Genomic DNA, 19,455 nt, shown 5'->3' on the forward strand with positions numbered 1-19,455 from the left:
AGGGGACTTGCCATTTAGCCAAGAGCTTGGATTCGGCCGAGGCCAATAGAAGCAGATCCCGGTCTCCGGGATCAAAATCCTGTAAGCGGGTCCCCTTGTTATATTGCTGTGCCTGAGCCTGGGTGATTGCATCAGGTTCTCTTTCACGAAGGTCTCTGCAACTGCAGCACATGATGGGCCAGTCCCTTTGCCGAGTCTCCTGTTCGTCCCATCCCTCCCCGAGGAGGTCAAGGACACCCCAAGGTTGCCTTCCATAGAGGAGTTTGAAGGGAGAGAACCCGGTTGATGCTTGGAGTCTCTCTCCTATGGCGAATAACAAAGTGGGGAGTAGAGCATCCCAGTGGTGGGGATCTTCCTCCACGAATTTCCGTAACATATTTTTTAGTCTTAATAAACCTTCCCACCAAACTATCCATTTGGGGATGGTACATGGAGGTTCAGAGGTCCCTCCGGGTGTGGCTGTATAGCCTAGCGGTCGGAGTTACTAGAGTTGCCCTTCAAGCAGGGCTGTCTGGCCTAGCAGCCGCTTGGTAGATTGTAGGCCACCATCCGGGGGGGGAAGGAGGGTGACGGCCAGGTAGGGGACCTGGGCCCTCCCTGCTCCACTGGGTCCCAGCCCAGGGTCCTTCCAGTGGTGAGTGCGTCCGCCACTAGGTCAGCGGGGATCCGTCTGCAACACGCTGACTGGCCTCGGGATGGCTAGCCTCCCCTCCCCCGGGCTACTTCCTACCTTGTCACTCCTGTTGGTGAGCTGCGCGTCTTCAGGGTCTTTGGGTTCCTCGGCCAGTGCAACTCCCTGTAGTTCAGACCTCCCTGGGGCGTCCATTTGGGTCTCAGTGCCTCTGGCTTCCGTAGTCCGGGGGTTCAGTGGTTCCCGGGCAAGAAGCATCCTTCCTCCAGTGATCAGCCCAGACTGAGCCGGGCTGCTCTATACTGCTGCTACACCTGGAGCATGTCCAGTAGGGATGTGGGTTTGATGTTCCCCTCTGGTGTTATCTGGACCAGAGATCTGCTAGGTCACTCCAATCCCTGACTCTGGGAGCCAGCCTTACCCTGCTCTACTGCGAGAACCCCCACTCCTGGGCTGTTCACGCACAGCCTCTGGCATGTAAGCTGCTCCCAGCTACTTGCAAGCGAATGACACTAGCCACTATCTCCGCTCCCAGACACAACCCTAGGAACCTCCATCTTGAAGTGTCAATTTATACCCTCTGGATGCTGCAAGCTTATATGAGTTCATCAATTTAACAAAGAAATTGATATGTACCAGGCTTGTTATCCCAAGGGGAGCCTCTGACACGCTTCAAACCAAACGCACTGCTTCAGGTAGAATAAACAGACAGATTTATTAACTAGGAAGATAGATTTAAAGTGATTATAAGTCAAAGCATAACAAGTCAGAGTGGTTACCAAAAGAAAAGAAAATATAAGGACGCAGTCTAAACTCTCAACCCTATTAGACTGGGCAGCAACTAGATTAAGCAGCTTTTCTCACCCCTCTGGATATTGCTGTCCTTTATACAGGTTTATTCTTTAAACCTAGGACAATCTCCTCTGTTGGAGTCTTGTCTTCTTCTCAGTGTCTTGGTTTCTTGCAGCATAGGTGGGGGCAGGAGAAGGGCCCAGTATGTGTCTACTCTGTCTGTTTTATACTCTCAGTCCATGTGCTTGTAGAACACAAGTCCAGGCATGTCTGGGGGGCATTGCTGAGTCTCCCCAAGCAAGGTTGAGCAATTCCCCTGTGTGGCCTCATGCAGGTGAGTCATTGCATTATAGCTGTCTTGCTGGAGAATGGCTGTTGATGGGTTGACACTCCACCTGGGTGTTGGTTACTTTCCTTGCTCTTGCCTCTGGGGAGTGAATATCTGATTCCTCAACTTACAGCATGTTTTAGTGACCACCATACAACACAATTCCCATAACTTCATATTCATTAATGATACACATATATGGATAGAGAAATGACTTTCGGCAGATCATGACCTTTCCCCTGATACCTTACAAGGCATGCTTTATATGTAAGATCACAATTATACAAAAATGAGGAATATGGGGCTTACAGTACACTCCCCCAATGTATAGAATGTCACAGTAGGGTCATGGCTTCCTCTGCCCACAGTGCGGCGATAACCCTTCCCTGTCCTGTGTGGGGTAAGTTTACCCTGTCATATGAAGATTCCTGTCCTTCTGGGCCCCTTTGGACCTCTTCCGAGCTAAGCCCATGTTCTGAGACATAGGCTTTGCCCCTGTTACCAGTAATGCTACATTCCAAATCCTTCCTGCGCCGTCAGACTTCCCTTTGGGCTCCGCCATCCCCGTCAATCATGCTGGTTACTAGACGAGCTACCTCGTTGTGTGTCTATAACTTACCTTTTCTCTGAGCATTAGCTGTTGGCCTGTCACTCTGCCCCCAAGCTGGGGGACCAGTGGGCTGTTTTCCGGTCCCTGCCCTTTGACCAGGGGCTTGAGTGGCCCTGCCGCGGGCATAGCTCTCAGGGTCACTGGAACACACACACCTTCTCAGCAGGCCAAGGCACCGGCCCCAGGCAAGGGGTAACTTGGAGTTACATTTGTCCAGCCTCCCAGTCCAAATATTTATACTAGTGTAGCCAGTCTGCCAAGTGTCATTGGCAATAACAAGGACCAGGTTCAACTATCCAGGGCTCCTCTTACAATTAACAAAATACAAGTGCTCACGTGCCCCCCAGAAACCTGAACACCTGCCCTGGTGTCCTTCACAAGCAGTACTTGCCGTCACAAGCTTCCAGTCTGGGTATGGAATCAGGAAAGCTGGAATCAGGCACAGATCTACAGGAGTTTGTTACCCTGGCCTTCACACAGTCTTGGGAGGACCCCTAGTCCTCCACTAAGCCCTAAGGTTAGGCTTTCACAAGGGAGAGCTTCACAGCTCTCCAAATCAGAGACTGGGCCTTCTGGCTTCAGACACACTAGATCACCCGGCGGCAAGTCCAGCTGACTTTAGAGACTGATCCCCCTGCAGGGAGCCTGCAAACAGAGAGAATCTGTAGCCACACCATGCAGCCTTTTCAGAGCAAGAGAGCAATTCTTAGACACGAGGAATCCAGCATCAGCATTGATTCCTTTGGTAAGCATGGAAAAGCCAACCTTAAGAAAATGGCCATATGGGCAGAAGCAACTGGCCCAATATTCCAGGCTTTCCTGGGATCCAGCCTGGCTCCCACTCTGTGCTTTTTTCTCTCTCTCTGTCTGTGTGCGCGCTCCCTTAAAACACAATTACTTGACACCTCCTGTTTGATCCCACTTGCAGCCCTGCTGTTTCCGCATCTCCTCCTGCCGTGACTGCCAGTTGTTAAGATCTCATTGTGACAGGTTGCCCCCCGATGTACTGGGATATCGCTGAGCCCACCTGTCCTGCCAGCCTAGGCACCCTTTTTACCTGTCTTGATGAGCCAGGCTATTAAGCCTCCTCCAGCACACACACAGGCAGGGCCACACCCAACTGCAGAATGACACAGACACTGAGATCAGCTCTGGGAAGACTTCGCTAAAGGGACTTGCCCCAGCACTCCGGTGTCTTCCTCCCTTGGAGTGCAGACCCAAAGGTATATTGTGAAATCCTCCTCCTCCCTCAATGTGGAGGAAGGTATGCACAGCCTCGTTCCCCCCTCCCCCCCACATTACGAATTGCACAAACTGGGTTATATTATAAATAAGAAATAAGTTTATTTACTACAAAAGGTGAATTTTAAGTGGTTAAAGAGAGAGCCCACAGAACAAAGCAGATTACTAAGCAAATAAAACAAAGCACGCAAGCTAAGCTTGTTTCACTAAAGAAATTGGTTACAAATAGTAATTTCTCACCCTAGATATTGTTGCAGGCAGATTACAGAAAGTCTTGAAAAGCAGCTGCACTGGACCACAGCTTGAGACCTCAGGTATTATTACTCACAAGCTAGACGCCCTTCCAGCTTGGGCTCAACCCTTCTCCCCTCCCAGTTCAGTTCTTGCTTCCAGGTGTTTTTCAGTGTCTCTTTGGGTGGGGAAGCAGAGAATTGCGATGATGTCACTCCCCTGCCTTATATAGCGCTTGTGTAAGGTGGGAACCCTTTGACTCCCAGTGGAAAACCACTGCCATTCCAAAAGGGGAATATGAGGAAACTACACAGATGCCATTGGATTCCAAATAACTATATGTACTAGCTATACACAAACACGTAAGACCTAGCTACACATCTATAATGCTGCTCTGGATGGGTTCTGGAATACAGAACATGTCTAAATACACAAAGGAAGGATTATCATCTCCATTTTACAGATGGGGAAAACAACACACAGAGATTAAGTTACTCACTCACGGTTAAAAATCTGTAGTAGACTCAGGAACTGAACTCTGCTCTCCTGAGTCCCACACCTGTGCCATAACCACAAGGCCAGTCTACCTCTGCTGTGACAAGGCTCCCTTACTGCTAACCCTCCACTGGAGCTGGTCAGGAATTTTTAATTTAATTGGAGGCAGGGGGGTTGGTCAAATAAATATCAATCTCTAAAAACCAAAACAGTTCGCAGAACACGACTGGCTTTGATGCATTTCCCAACGTGAAACAATGCCTAGAAACAAAGTTTTGAATTTGCTGAAATGTTTTGCTTTGACATTTGTTAAGCAAAAATGTCCAGTTCTCCGTTTCCAAATGACTTCTTGTTATGAAATCTAAGCGAGATTGAAAACCGGGTGAAAGAAAAGAAGGCTGAAATTGATACTAAAGTTTTGAAATGATTGAAATGAAATGTTTCAATTGACCTGAAACAAAAAAAGTCTAAATTTTCAGCGGGGGATATAAATATTCACTGATCAGCTCTAGTCCTGGGGTCTGACCCAACCCAGGCTCGGTAGATGAGCCGCAAACCCTAATGCAAAATGAGCTGGAGGCATTTTGGAGGGACTGGGGATTGAACTGTTACAGACACTGGCCTTAGAAGAACCTCAGGCTGAAGGTTGGGCTAGGATATTGAGGGAAACTTGTCCTGATGTTGCCTGGCCAGGGAGAATAAATGTGAAGCTGTTGATTATTAATGAATGCACCAAAATCCTCTATTCCCCCCATACAATGAACTCTCCCTTTGCTGACATGCTAGGAACAGGCTCTCAGTGCCAGGAGAAGGGCAGTTGCCCTTCACGGCTGCAGCTGCCTCCCATTCATTCTCTTTTTATGGCCAGAGATAATGGGATTGTGAGGACACCAGCAGGGAGGTCAGGCAGGGAAGATTAGGAAAGGCTGATTATACAGCTCTGGGCCAGAGCCACCCAAGCCCCATAGAGCGGGATGCTGCAGACAGACTGTAGGGATTGTGGGGGTAGAAACTCCACAGAAGGGCAATTCCTGTTGCCCCATCTCCCCACACCCTTTCCCTGCCAGGCCTCTCAGGACATGGGTCATATCCCCTTCCCCTGGATAGCAGGTGCCTGTAGTTACTCAGTCTCTGTAAGAGCCAATATCAAATGCCCCCAATCTCAGCTGAGGTCTCCTACTTGCTTCCCTAGTACATGTAATATTAACAGCTTTGGGGCAGAGGTGCAGGTGCCTCGGAGGTTTGACTTAGAGGCTGGCAGAGAGGAATCATTTCGTTCAGTGCTGGCATGCAGTTGCCTCGGATTTGGGACATGGGTTGTTTTATACAGAGAATCCATTGCCTGGGGCTGGGAGGCAGCCACCTCTGGGACAGGGTGCAGTAGCCATAGGCGCTGACTCCATGGGTGCTCCAGGGCCAGAGCACCCACGGGAAAAAAATTGGTGGGTGCTCTGCATCCACTGGCAGTCAGCTGCCCGCCCTGCCCCAGCTCACCTCCGCCTCCTCCCCTGACCGCGCCGCATCCCCACTTCTCCCCCTAGCTCCCAGCGCTTGCCACCGCAAAACAGCTGTTTTGTGGCGGCAAGTGCTAGGAGGGAGGGAAGAGGAGCGGGAACGTGGCACGCTCAGGGGAGGAGGCGGGGCCAGGGCAGGGATTTGGGGAAGAAGTCCAATGGGGCAGGGAGGGGGCGGAGTTGAGGTGGGGACTTTGGGGAAGGGGTTGGAATGGGGGCAGGGCAGGGCCAGGAGGGGGCGGGGCCGGGTCGAGCACCCACCGGCACCAGGAAAAGTTGGCACCTATGGCAGCAGCTGTTCATATGGAGATTGCTCACCCAGGGCTGAGATGCAGCAGCCTCTGGAGTGGAACCTGGCTGCTGTTTAACAGCAACTCAGCAAGCTCCATGTCAGCCTGAGTTATTGGTAGGGTTGGCAATAGGGTGACCAGATGTCCCGATTTTATAGGGACAGTCCGGATTTTTGGGTCTTTTTCTTATATGGGCTCCTATTACCCCCCAACCCCTGTCCGATTTTTCACACTTTCTGTCTGGTCACCCTAGTTGGCAACGTTGTAATATTTAAAAAACTCCCCACCCCAGAGCCCACACCCCCAGCCAGAGCTCTCACCCCAACCCCCTGCTCAGAGCCCCCTCCTGCACCCTGAAATCCTCATTTCTGGCCCCACCCCAGAGCCCACACCCCCAGCTGAAGCCCTCACCTCCAATTTCATGAGCATTCATGGCCTGCCCTACAATTTCCATACCCAGATGTGGCCCTTAGGCCAAAAAGTTTGCCCGCCCCTGCCCTAAGAACTAGAAATTCCAGATCTGTTATGTTTATATTGCGTCCAGATACTGGTGTCTGAAAGCAATAGCTCCTACTAGCAGTGGTGGAAGGCGGGAGCACTCAAAGCTAGCAGCCACTCACTGTGTGGGCAATTTACCCCTAAAATTTCCAAGCCCCAGCAGGGTACTTGAAATCAGCACATAAGAGTCAAACCCACATGGGGTGCATGTTCTACTCGTGCAATAAGGCCAAAGAGGCAGTGTATTCCCAGGTGAGCATAGCAAATCTCGTTGTATTACAGTAAAACCAAAAGGTCCCAAATGACTTAGAGGTCCTCATTATGACCTGTGCATTATTAATAGTATTATGATAGTGTCTCTAGGCCCCAATTAAGATCGGTGAGCCCATTATGAGTTCTGCATTATGGTAGCGCCTAGAGATCCCAGCTGAGATTGCGGCCCCATTATGCTGGGTGCTGCACAGACACTCAGTGAGATACAGTCAATGAATTTACAATCTAAATAGATGAAGGATTATTATCCCCATTTTACAGATGGGGAAATGGAGGCACAGACTGGCAAAGTAGCTTGTCTAAGATCAGGCAGAAAGCTAGTGGCAGAACCAGGACCAGAGAACTCAGGAGTCCTGACACCCATTGTCCTGTTCCTCCCAGCGCTGGGAATAAAATCCAGGAGTCCCAACTCCCAGCGCAACTTTGCTCTAGCCTCTAGACTTCCCTCCCCTCTCCCCCGGCCCTGGTGCCTATTAAGCATGTAACACGTCTATTTGTGCTCTCTAAGCTTAGATCCAATAACTCAGCAAAACTCAGGTGAATTTTCATGTGTGAGGGGGCCAAAAGCACCTCCATGACCCCAGGGCAACCCCCCCACCTACTCCAAACAGCTTGTCAAGATTGATGCGTCTGTGAATTGCACTTAAATATAGCTATCCTTGAAATGTGCATCGTAGCTGGAGGGATAATACAGCAAGTCTCAGCCAAGCAGAGGTGCGGTCCCCACGTCATAGCCTTTCCCTGCTCTGTGCCTCACTTTCCCCATCTCTCCAATAGTACCAACCCAGCTCCCAGCATGGATGCATGAGTTGACGTCTGTCCAGGACTAGGTACAATGCTATTACGCTGTTGTATCCCATGCACTCTCCTCCCCTCCCCTCCCAAGTGGACGCAGCAATCTGGGACGCAAGTCCTCCGAGCTGGATGGATTTAGCCCGTGTTAATCCGCCTGCTCAATCTGCTGCTGCTACTTGGCTTCTCTGCATCACTGGACTTGAGTCACTGGCTGGAACGGTGTTACTGAGCTGATCGATCGAGGGCCTGGCTTCACACCCCTATAACCCCCTGGGCAGAACCTGAGCCCCGGCACGGACCCAGTCACTCGCCAGCTGCCTGACGATCGGAAAAGCTGGAAAGATTCTTCCAGTTCAACAGCTACTTCAGGCCCAGCAGCCCGGCTGGTGAGTGAGCCCTTCCCTGGGATCCTATGGGATGGGGCAGGTTGTGGGTAGGCATCCCAGAGACCCTGAGCTGCTAGGCTTCCCCAGGTCAGGCCCGGCCCCAGAGCTACTGTTCTGGTATCCTTCCTGGGGTAGAATCCAGGAGTCCTACTTTACAGGACAACCCCTACCCCCGGTCTAACGACTAGATTCAACTCCCTTCCCACAGGTGGGGATAGAACCCAGGAGTCCTTAGTCCCAGCCCCCTCTCTAAACATTAGACCCCACTCCCCTCCTGGAGCTGGGAAATGAACCCAGGAGTCCTACCTCCCAGACCCCACTGGTTCTAGAACCAAAGAGGAAGAAACTCCCACTGGGGCCTCCCCAGGCTGGCTTGTGATTGCAGCAGCTATGGGAGGAGGAGGACAGGGGGTGAGGAGGGCACTGTTAGGGGTAGTTATGTCAGCGCCTCCCTTCCCCATGCCTCCCCGTCCCCTGAAGATTGCCTGATCCCAGCTGGGCCTGGGCAGAGAGGGTGTTTCTGTATTTACAGCAATAGGATGGGGTGGGGTTTTATTGCAAAGGTTTAGAAATTGCTGCCTGTGAGGGGGGCCTGGGCTGGGGTGGGGAGTGGGTTGAAATAGTTGGTGCCAGTTCAGTGATTGGTAGGAGAAGGGGATTATAGAGAACAGGGCCTGCCCAGGAGCCCTGAGGCTCTACAGGCAGTGCAGAGTATATGTACCGTACCTGCAAACACTCACCTGCGCCCCAACACACATGCCATCTGCAGGTGCTCTCTACCCCCACCTATACTTTCTGCACTCACTGTCTACCCCCCACCCACAGAGTTTATGTGTTCACCTACCATACACCCCGTCTGCAAATACACACCTCCCCCGTGCTGCTCCACACACAATACACTGGCCCCACATCCCCCACCCAATACCTTTCCACAATCTACAGAGCATGCAAATATACAATCCACCAGCACACTGCACACACCCATTATATACACACACCCACACTAGTACCCCAACAAATCAGACATACACCAACATGTTACACAGCCCTTCACCACCACCCCATGGAATACACTCACACCCTTTTGCTGGTGGCACATCAATGCATTACACACACGCAACCCCCCCCCCCGACATCATGCAGGGAATGGCTGGTAGGAAGTGTTTAAATGCATCTCCTGCTGCTACTCCAGCTTTGAAAGGGGAGTGGGGGTCTAGCGGTTAGAGCAGCAAGGGGCTGGGAACCACAACTCTTGGGTTCTACCCCTGCCTCTGAGAGGGAAGTGGGATCTAGGGGGCTAGGCAGGGGGCTCTGGGAATCAGGATGCTGGAGGTCTATTCCCACCTCTTACAGTGGAGTGGGGTTGAGTGGTTACTGCCTGGGAGACTAGGAATCAGGAGTGCGCAGTTTTGTTCCCAGCTCTGGGAGGGGAGCGGGTCTGGGTTATTGCAGTGCTTTGAGAACTTAGCTTAAAAGGGGTCAGTGCATTAATGATCATTCTACAGGGCCAAAGTCTGCACGCATGTCAGCCTGTGAATGTCCATTCCCCGGGTGCCTAGGGGAGAACTGGCTACTCCCAGCAGGGCTACTACATGAGAGCATTCCTGGAGCCATCAGTGGCTCCTTAGTTACTCTGAGGTGTGCAGGGGCCAGTGTGGGGAAGCCCTGGCCAAGGGGTTCTCAACCTTTTTCTTTCAGAGCCCCCCAGAACATGCTATAAAAACTCCAGGGCCTGGCCACGGGGAAAAGACTTGGGAAGGGGGGGGAGGAGGGAGAAAGAGGTGTAGCTTGACTTCTATTGGTGGGGCCCAGGACTGGCAGGGCTCAGGCCAGCAACGCACAGAGTGGTCCAGGAACGGAGTACCACCTCCATCCCTGACTCACCTCAGCAGGTTACCCGATAGGGGCTGGCATCCTAGAAACCAGGCAAAATTCTATCGACCACAATTCCACCCTCCCTCAAGCCAGCTTCCTGCTTTCCCAGAATTCCCAGCCCTGGGCTCAGTCAGCTTTCAGGTTTGGACCCTCTGTCCTCATAGCCCTCCCACTGCATTAGTCAGTGTTAAAGCCGTTGTAGCGACCTGCATGGAACTTACAGGGAAGGAGGGAGGAGCGTTTGGAGGAGGCACGGGGAAGTCAGTCTGCGTGCACGTGGCTGGAATGTTAGCTGCAGTTGCAGACAATTCTCTTAACAAACAGAGATCCAGTTCAGTTTTAAAAACACGGAGCTCTCATGTTATTATGCAGCACATGAAACAGCCATAGGTGGAAACTGCACGTTCCAATCCCATTAGCTGTAATGTGCTCTTGGCACACAGAGCCACTGTCCAGCTCCAACGCTTATTAAAGGTCATCTCATCAGGGAACGTCCTGTGACCTTCCAGGGGTTTAAGCGATTGAGCTGGCCATGGAAGGAGGGGCTCAAAAGCAGACCCATACATGTCTTTAAAGCAGACTGGGTTGCAAACAGCAAGAGGAGGGAGGGGAGCCCTAATGGGACAGTTGGAATGGAATCAGCTCTCTCAGGGGGGGTCTAGCACTGGCATGTCTTAGATGGAGGTAGTGCATTAAATCAGTGCTTTTCAAAACTTATTTTCTGGCGACCCAGGTGAAGAAAATTGTTGATGGCCGTGACCCATCGGAGCTGGGGATGAGGGGTTTGGGAGTGGGAGAGGGTCAGGACTGTGGCCAGGGATGAGGGGTTGGGAATGGAGGAGGGGGCTCCAGGTTTGGGGGGCTCAGGGCTGGGACAGGGGATTGGGGTGTAGGCTTACCTCAGGCAGCCCCCAATCAGTGGCACAGTGGGAGTGCTAAGGCAGGCTTCCTGCCTGTCCTAGCACCGTGGACCACACTGCTCCCCGGAAGAGGCCAGCAGCAGGTCCGGCTCCTAGGCAGATGCACCCAAGTGGCTTTGTGTGGCTCTTGCCTGCAGGCGCTGCCCCCTCCCCCTCATGGGAGTTCGGAGCTGGTGCCCGGGACAGGGATAACGCACGGAGCTTGGTGGCTCCCCTGCCTAGGAGCCGGACCTGCTGCTGGCTGCTTCCAGGGTGCAGCGTCAGAACAGGTAGGGATTAGCCTGCCTTAGCCGGGCAGCACCACCAAGGGACTCCTAACGACCTGGTCAGCAGTGCTGACCAAAGCTGCCACAACCCCGTGCCTTACGTTCTGTGACCCAATACTTGGTCACAACCCGCAGTTTGGAAACCACTGCATTGAATCATGTGCATAAAACATCACACACGGAGCTAGTGTAACCCTCTGGCAAGCGTAGGCCAGAGTCTCCCTTCTGTGCGGATTCACTGAGCTGTTACATAGGGTTACCATTCGTCCGGATTCCTCCGGACATGTCCGGCTTTTCTGAGTTAAAAATAGCATCCGGGGGGGGGGGGGGGCATTTGTAAATGTCCGGCCTCCCCCCCCCCCATGCAGAGTGCGTGCGGCTGACAGGGCGGGCAGCCGGCCGGATGGTGCCACTTGCACTGGGCTCCCACAGCCAGAGAGAGCCCCTCCTCCGCTTCCCCTGCAGCTGAAATCACTCCCTCCCTCCCTGCATTCGCAGATCACTGGATGTTCGGGCCTCCGGCAGTCTGGAGCTCCTCCCCCTGCCCAGTGCGCTGCTCCGCAGCACTTTGAGAGGGCGGGAACCGGGCTATGCGCTCCGTGGGGGAGCGCGGCAGCGTGTCGGGCTGTGCATGGAGCCCGACACGCTGTTCTGAGCGGCACAGTAAGGGGGCCAGGGGGGTCGGAGAAGGGGCAGGGAGGTTGTGGAGGGGGCAGTCAAGAGACAGGGAGCAGGGGGAGGGTTGGATGGGTCAGGAGTTCAGGGGGAGCTGTCTGGGGGTGTAAGGTTTTGGGGAGTCAGGGTACAGGTAGGATCCTAGGAGGGGGCAGTCAGGAGCAGGTATCCTAGGAGGGGGCAGTCAGGGGACAGGGAGCAGAGGGGTTTAGATGGAGCGGGAGTTTGGGGGGGCTGTCAGGGGGTTGGGAGTGGTTGGATGGGGCGTGGGAGTCCCTGGTGTCTGTCTGGGGGTGGGGGTGTGGATAAGGGGTGGGGCAGTCAGGGGACAATGAGCAGGGAGGCTTAGGTAGGGGGTGGAGTCCTGGGGGCAGTTAGATAGGGTTACCATACGTCCGGTTTTTCCCAGACATGTCTGGCTTTTTGGTCCTCAAATCCCCGTTCCGGGGCGGGGGGGAATTGCCAAAAAGCCAAACACGTCCGGGAAAATAGCTTTGCCGGCATCCCTGCCCCAGTCCCCTGCTTACCTTGCGGCTCCTGCAGGCTGTGAGCTGCAGGCGGGGTCCCCTGCGGCGGCTGCTGCTGCTCCCCCCAGACACCTCAGCTCTGTGTAGCTGAAGAGCTGAGCTGCCCGAGTGCTACCGGCTTCATGGTTTGCCGGGCAGCCCCCAGACCCTGCGCACCCGGCCGGGTGCTTCCCCAGAGCAGCCGGAGCCCGGGAGGGGAAGCGCCCGGCTGGGGGCGCAGGGTCTGGAGGCTGCCCGGCAAACCGTGAAGCCGGTAGCGCTCGGGCAGCTGTTTCGTAGCTGGGAGGGAGGAGGGGGAATGTGGGGCGCTCAGGGGAGGGGGCAGAGTTGGGGCAGGGAAGGGGGCAGGGCCAGGGCCCCATGGAGTGTCTTCTTTTTTAAAAATGAGGAAATATGGTAACCTTATGTTACAGCCTCTAGTTGTGGAGCTTTGATTCTTTAACTCAAGCTGTAGCAGCTGATGTTTTGGTCTCTAGAAGTCCCTGGTTTGATCCCTGGGGTGCTGCCAAAAAAGGGTGACTGTCAAATTAGCACAAAACATGGCAGCCACCAATCCACTTACCATAATTCTCGGTAGCAGCCCTTTGGTGTGGGGTGGGAGCAGTTTCCAATAAGTTATATCTTCATTCTCAGGCAGGAAGAGGATTTAGCATTATCCTGAAGAGACCTGGTTTTCTGGGCACGCTGGCTAGCTCAGAGATACAGCAGGATGATCGGAAGAAGTGTCACTTTCATGCATATGGGGTAGCTGCTCCTGCTCCAAATACTATCCAATGGCCAGTGGAAACCATGAGGGGAGACCATGGTGCATCATGGGATATGTAGTCTGACCAGGAAACAGCTAATAAAAGGAGATTGGGAGTATGAGGTGCCTGAACTACAATTCCCAGGAGGCACCATGGCAGCTCAGCAAGAAGGAAAACCATGCCTCATGGGAATTGTATCCAATCAGGGAATCTGGCCTCTAAAATCTTGGGAACTTGTAGTATTGCACTAGCATTTTAGAAAAGAAATATTTGGGGTTTTGGATGAATTTTCCATTTTTTTTTTTTAAATCTTGAAATTTTCCATGGAAAACTGACAGACATTCTTGTCTACATTTTCCACAGGAAAATAAAACCCGAACATTTTCCAACCAGCTCTTGTTTCCACATTTCAAAACAAAAAAAGTGTTTCATGGCAGAATGGTTGGATTCAAAACAAAACAAATCTTGGTTTTGAACTGCATTTTGACGTAAAATTGCCATTTTGACTTAAAATGGCATGCCACGTTAAAAAATTTTGTTCAAATCATTGTTTTATTTCAGAACGTTTTGTTTTATTTTATTTATGTTGAATCCAAACATTTTGGTTTTGAGTCCCCCCCCCCACCCCAAAAGGGAATCTTTTTGATGAAATCACGATTTCTGATGGGAAAATACGTTGTTCAAACAAATTTCACCCAACATTAGTTATTGTCTAGTAACTGTTATTTCAGTCCATATAAATGCTGCTACTGTTATACAATGGGCCAGATCACAGCTGGTAGAAAGTGCTACACTGATTTATGGCCACTGAGAATCTGGACCCATGTATTTTAACTATCTGATCACATGTAACAATAATATCTAGCTCTTATTTAGTGCTTTTCATCAGTAGATCTCAAAGCGCTTTACCAGTATCATTATCCCCATTGTACAGAGGGGGAAAATGGAAGCACATAGAGGGGAAGGACTTCCCAAAAGTTACCTCACAGGCCAGCAGCAGAGTAAGGAACAGAACCCAGATCTTCAGAGTCCTCAAGGTTTGTCTGCACTGCAAGGCATAGCTACGCCTCTGCAGCTGAGCCACCATAGTGTAGACACTTTGTACAACAATGGAAGGGGATTTTCCCATCACTGTGGTGATGTTAATCCAGTTCTCTGAGAGCTAGTAGCTAGGTTGATGAAAGAGTTCTTCTATCAACCTACCTGCCTCTAAACTGGAGGTTAGGTTGACCTAACTACAATATTCAGTTGTAAATTTCACACCCCTGAGCAACTTTGCTCTAATTTTTAAGTGCAAACCAGGCCCCACTCCAGTGCTCTATCCATTAGATCACACTGCCTCCATGTAACAAAATAGTAGTTAATATCGCAGACTAGCTGGACAATGATTCCCCTTCCCCCGCCATGGAAAAACCCAAAGCAATAGTCCCCCATCCCCTGACGAGTTCAACTTTCTACTAAAAAAGTGAAGTGAAACTGGAACTATTACCATTTCCTAATTGAACTCGGGTGCCTCATGCTCCCGTTTTCCCTTACGGGCCAGGCTCTCTGGCTGGACTATATTCCCCACAATGCACCATGATATCCCCTCTTGCTGAGGGCAGGCAGTGCATCATGGGATTCCTGGCCATAGTGAATTTTCAGCCAGCTCTTGTCACAGATCCATATGCTCCCACGGTCAGCCCTTTGTAAAGGGGCCAGCACAAGTCTTAGTCTTAAGTAGTACGTAAGATTTGTGCTGGAACATGGAGTAATCCATACCTGTCCCTGATCCACAGAGGCTATGGTTCTATTGCAGCTCTACATCTGAGAGATTCTCTCTTCAGCTCACACTGTAAAGACGTGTGTTTAGCCATAGACGTCCTCAGTTCAACCCTTTGCGTTGGTCAAGGTGGTGGGGCTAATGGCTAAGTGGGGGCTTTAAGGAGTGTGAAATTTCACCTTTAAAGGAGTATATGGAGCTTCAGTATTAACTGCTATAACATTACGTGTCATCCTCTGGAACTTATTGCCACATGATTTCACCAAGGTCAATTTCTTCCTATCCAAGCCACAGTGAAACCAGATTGACTCTGAACTTGGTTCGTATTCATCCTTTCCTGCCATTGCTTACCTCACACGATGCCTTTCCTTCCCGCCCCAGCCATGTCCAGGGAGCAGACCGAGTCAGTGGTGAAGACAGTGGAGACCTTGCTGGCTGAGGCGGAGCAGCTGAAGAACCACTGCCGGCGCCAGAACGAAGACATCAAGCTGATCATGGAGGAGCTGCAGCGGGAGAACAAGGAACTGGCTCAAAACTATGAGCAGGCCGAGCACGAGATGGAGGAGATGCGCAAGGCCCTCAGCGAGCTCATGGACACCAAGATAGCCTTTGAGGCACGTGAGAGGCAAGTGCGCAAGCTCAGCAAACAGCTCTGAGGCAGCAGGACATTTTCACCCCAATGGGAAGCACCATCTCCGTTCCACTCAGGGACATGGATTCCCCCCGACCAATCACACTTGTTTTTTCTGCCTGGTGAGGGCTCATCACCTAGGCCTCAATTCATCCCCAGTGTCTCACAGCCTCCTCATGGGACCATCGCCGGCTTAACTGCCACCCACCCAGTGGCTGACAAGGCCTCAGTTCACCCCCCCCCCCTTGTGTCCATCACCTCAGCGGTTCAGTCTCCCCTTAAGGCTTCCATTGATGTATTGTGTGGCCATAGGAGGCCTCAGTTCAGCCACAGTTGCGTCCATCACTTCTGGCCTCCTAATTGATCCAACCTGTTGTCAATTAGTTGCATTATGTTAGCACGCCCCTACTGAGATCAGCCCCTTCAACCAGCACTGCACACACCCATAGCAAGAGTCGTCCCTGCCGCAGTGTAAACAAGAGAAGGAGTCTTTTACCAGCCCATTTCACAGCTGGGGAAATGGAGGCACAGAATTGGCAGTGACTTGGCCAAGGCTGCACAGGAAGTCTGCAGCAGAGCTGGGAACTGAACCCAGGCATCCTGAATCCCAGCCTATTACCTAGCTAGCAACTAGAGAGGAATGGGGGCTTTAAGTGCAGTGTGGGGTTTGCTTATCTGGTTCTAGGCATGGTGACTAACTCCTCAGCCATTGTAAATCAGATTTGGTGTCAAGGGTGTGTGTGTCAATTTATACCAGCCAATGAGCTGGCCAACGGCCACACAAGCATCCACCCCACACCGAGTCAGGGCGATAACATGGTTTGCTCATGCATGGCTGAGACCAGTCTGTTACAGTATTGAAAATATGAGGATTGTAACAGGGGTTGATCGTGCAGGTACAGACAGGGCCAGCATGCTGCAATGGTATGCTGCAGTCCTTTATAAGGATCAGGGTTACAACTGGATCTTGTGCACATGGATAGGACCAGCTTATTATAGCAACCTCTTATAGCCACGTCTCAAGAGAACGTATATTGATCCCTGTCAAGCTGTCCTGTGGGTCTCAGGAGCATGAGTACCAGCCTTCGGCCAGACTGCTAAGAACCAGGGCACAAATCCCAAACCGGCAAGGGGTTCTGCACTCCGATTTTGCCAACCAGTTATCAAGTGTGCACTCCTCACACACCACGACAGCCTAAACATGGAGTCACAGACAGTCCCCTCGAGTACTCTGGTCTGTCTTGCCATGCACATAAGCTTACCTTTGTGATAGATGGTCCTATACACCAAGAATCACAACAATATTCAGGTCCCCAGGACTAGTCACTTACCCCAGATCCACTGCACTAAAAGACAATACTTGTAGCCAGTCCTATAATAAACTATTATACAGGAAAAGGAAATGAGTGTTATTTACAAAGTTAAAGCAGGAAAACAGATACACACAAGTGAGTTCCAATCTCAAGGTCAAAAAGGTAATAGAAGTATCTACAATAAGCAGGCCCACCCCAGGGCAGAACAGTCAATGGGCCCCCTAGAAAGAGATGGGGGGTGCTGAGCACCCACTGGCAGCCCCCCTACCAAAACCTCCCCCTCGTGCTTTCTGCCTGCCAGCAGGCCCCACCAATCAGCACCTCCCCCTCCCTCCCAGTGCCTACCGCACTGTTTCGTGGCATCTGGAGGGGCTGGGGGGAGTAGCGAGGGCACAGCATGCTCGGGGGAGGAGGCGGAACTGGGTGGGGAAGGGGAAGGAAAGAGGTGGGTCAGTGGCGGAGTCTTGGGAGAAGAGGTGGAGTAGGGGTGGGCCTGGGTGAAGCTGGGGGGGGGTGGGGGAGGCACCCCCCAGCAGATTAGAAACTTGGCACCCCAGGATCTTTTGCTTATGTCTGGTAATTCTTGCCCCCCAGAGTCCAAGCAGTAAGAAGATACAGTTCCTCCTTGTTAGGGCTTTTTATTCCCTTCCCTACTTCTTTGAGCTGCAAGCTCACCTGATGGGAGGAATTCACTTGCAGGATTAATCTTCATGGGGGGAGGGGGAGGGGAGAACCAGAGAGTAAACAACGTTTTTTGTCCTCTTTAAAATGTTCCACTCTAGTCTGACTGGCATGGATGGGCCTTTCTTGTCAGGCAGGACATAACCCCTTCCATGGCCACCAGCATTTCACACTAATTAATCCAACGTCTCTCCCTTGTCTGGTGATTTACCGTTACAGAGGCTTAAACGACAAATGCTTAAACGTGACCTTACAATATGGGATACAGTGGCTCCGAGCGAGATTGCTGTATGCAGCCACTCACAAGCACTCAAAGTCTAAACACTACGCATATTCTTACCAGTCGAATACCTATTTTCACAATACTAACACAGAGGTGAGGCAGATTGACAAATACATGCCTGGAACCAATGTCCACTGAGGCATGGGGACTGTGGCATGAGCTGGCACTTGGTCTGCCAGCATCACAATCCCATCGATACAACCAAGCCCCTGTATTCTTCTGTTCTACCTTCAATTTTGCTGCATACACTCTCCCTGTGTAATTGCAGCAAATTGCAGACTTACAGCAACCACAGTGGAGATGCCACAGCAGCTCAGACCAGTGGGACCAGCTAGCCCCACATCCTGTCTCCAAAAGCTGCTAGACACAGCTGCTTCGGAGGAAGGGGCAAGGAATTTCCATCTTGATTTTTTTTATTCGGTGTCCATTTAACCCCTCAGAGGCCTTCCCCTTTTGTAGGTGATCAGCAAATAAAGAGCCTGGTTTCTCAACTGGAGGCAGGGTTTGCTGCTGCTTGTGTGAGGAAGGTGGCAGATAAGTGGGGGAAACCAGTTCCCAGAGTGCCTCACTCTCCCTGCACTTACTCTGCCTTTAGGCAGCCTGGCTCTAAGAGACCAGATCAGCATGTGGCTCTGGGAGCTAACCTCATGCAAAGCCCCAGTAATGCTTTTCCTGGGGAAGGCAGGGGATTTGTAACACCACCACTTAGGGAGAAGCCAAACTAGTGCTAATCAGGGGGATTAGCTCTGTGTACAAGGCCTGTGTGCTTAAGGAAGGGGGAGGGGACACTAAAGCCCACATCCCCCAGTGTAGAGGCAGGGCCTGATCCACAGCTACACCAAGGCATCTAAGCCCCTCTTGCAGGAAACCAATCCTCTGAGAACAGCTGCTGGTGGAACTGGATGAGAGCTGGACAAAGTTCGGAATTTTCTGATAGAAAATGAATTTTGAGTAAACTGAAACTTAGTGAAGTTGTTTGGATTTTGATGAAACTGATAAAAAAAAAAAAGTTGACTGTCAAAATGTCCTGTCTGCCAAAGAAAAATTTTAGATCTTCTGTTTCACAAATTTGCTTCTTTTTAAAAAATACAAGATTGAAAATAGTGGAAATAGAAACAAAATGTTTCCATGGACAAAAAACCCACCACAACCCCACACAGCACAAAGCTGGTTTTGCAATATCTTTGCAAGTTTTGGCTCTGTCCCAAGGCAGGAGGATTTTTCGCAGGATGGAGAAAACGGTTTCTGACCAGCACTCAACAGGCCATGCCTGAGCTATGCAGCAAGGACCAAACTTGGGATCCCCAAGCAGACACTTCTGCTGCCTGAACTACAAGACCAAACTGAGTTAGCTGAGGCTGTAATAGGTTTGTCAACTTGCCCGTGGCCCGTCCATCACTAGCAGAAGACAGACCACCACCCTAAGTGGGTGCGGGTTACACCTGGGAGGGGGTGGATTGGGGATGTGGCCAGTATGCCCTTCACTATGGCTGGTCTCTGCTTGCCTCAAGGCCCATAGGGCCACAGGGAGCCACCAGGCCCCACAGTACAGGTGGGAAAAGGACAAACATGTCTTAAAGCTACAAGCACAGGAACTGGGAATCAGAGGCCAAGAGGCTCAAGGCACCAAGGTGTTTAACTTTTCACGAGGGACAGCTCCTCATCTCCCTCCCCCTCCCCCCCCACCGGTG

The 19,455-nt window shown here is 51.6% G+C and overlaps 1 long non-coding RNA gene across 1 annotated transcript; it reads right to left on the reverse strand.

The window, feature by feature from the left end:
* Positions 1–12,689: 12,689 nt before the first annotated feature.
* On the reverse strand, positions 12,690–19,408 carry LOC117881116. The gene is made up of 3 exons (XR_004646695.1): positions 15,208–19,408; positions 13,868–13,869; positions 12,690–13,189 (listed from the first exon to the last, which is right to left on the reverse strand). It is a non-coding gene; the product is annotated as an uncharacterized LOC117881116 (long non-coding RNA).
* Positions 19,409–19,455: the final 47 nt, after the last annotated feature.

This window comes from Trachemys scripta, chromosome 7 (genome assembly GCF_013100865.1).
Source record: "Trachemys scripta elegans isolate TJP31775 chromosome 7, CAS_Tse_1.0, whole genome shotgun sequence".
NCBI lineage: Eukaryota > Metazoa > Chordata > Testudines > Emydidae > Trachemys > Trachemys scripta.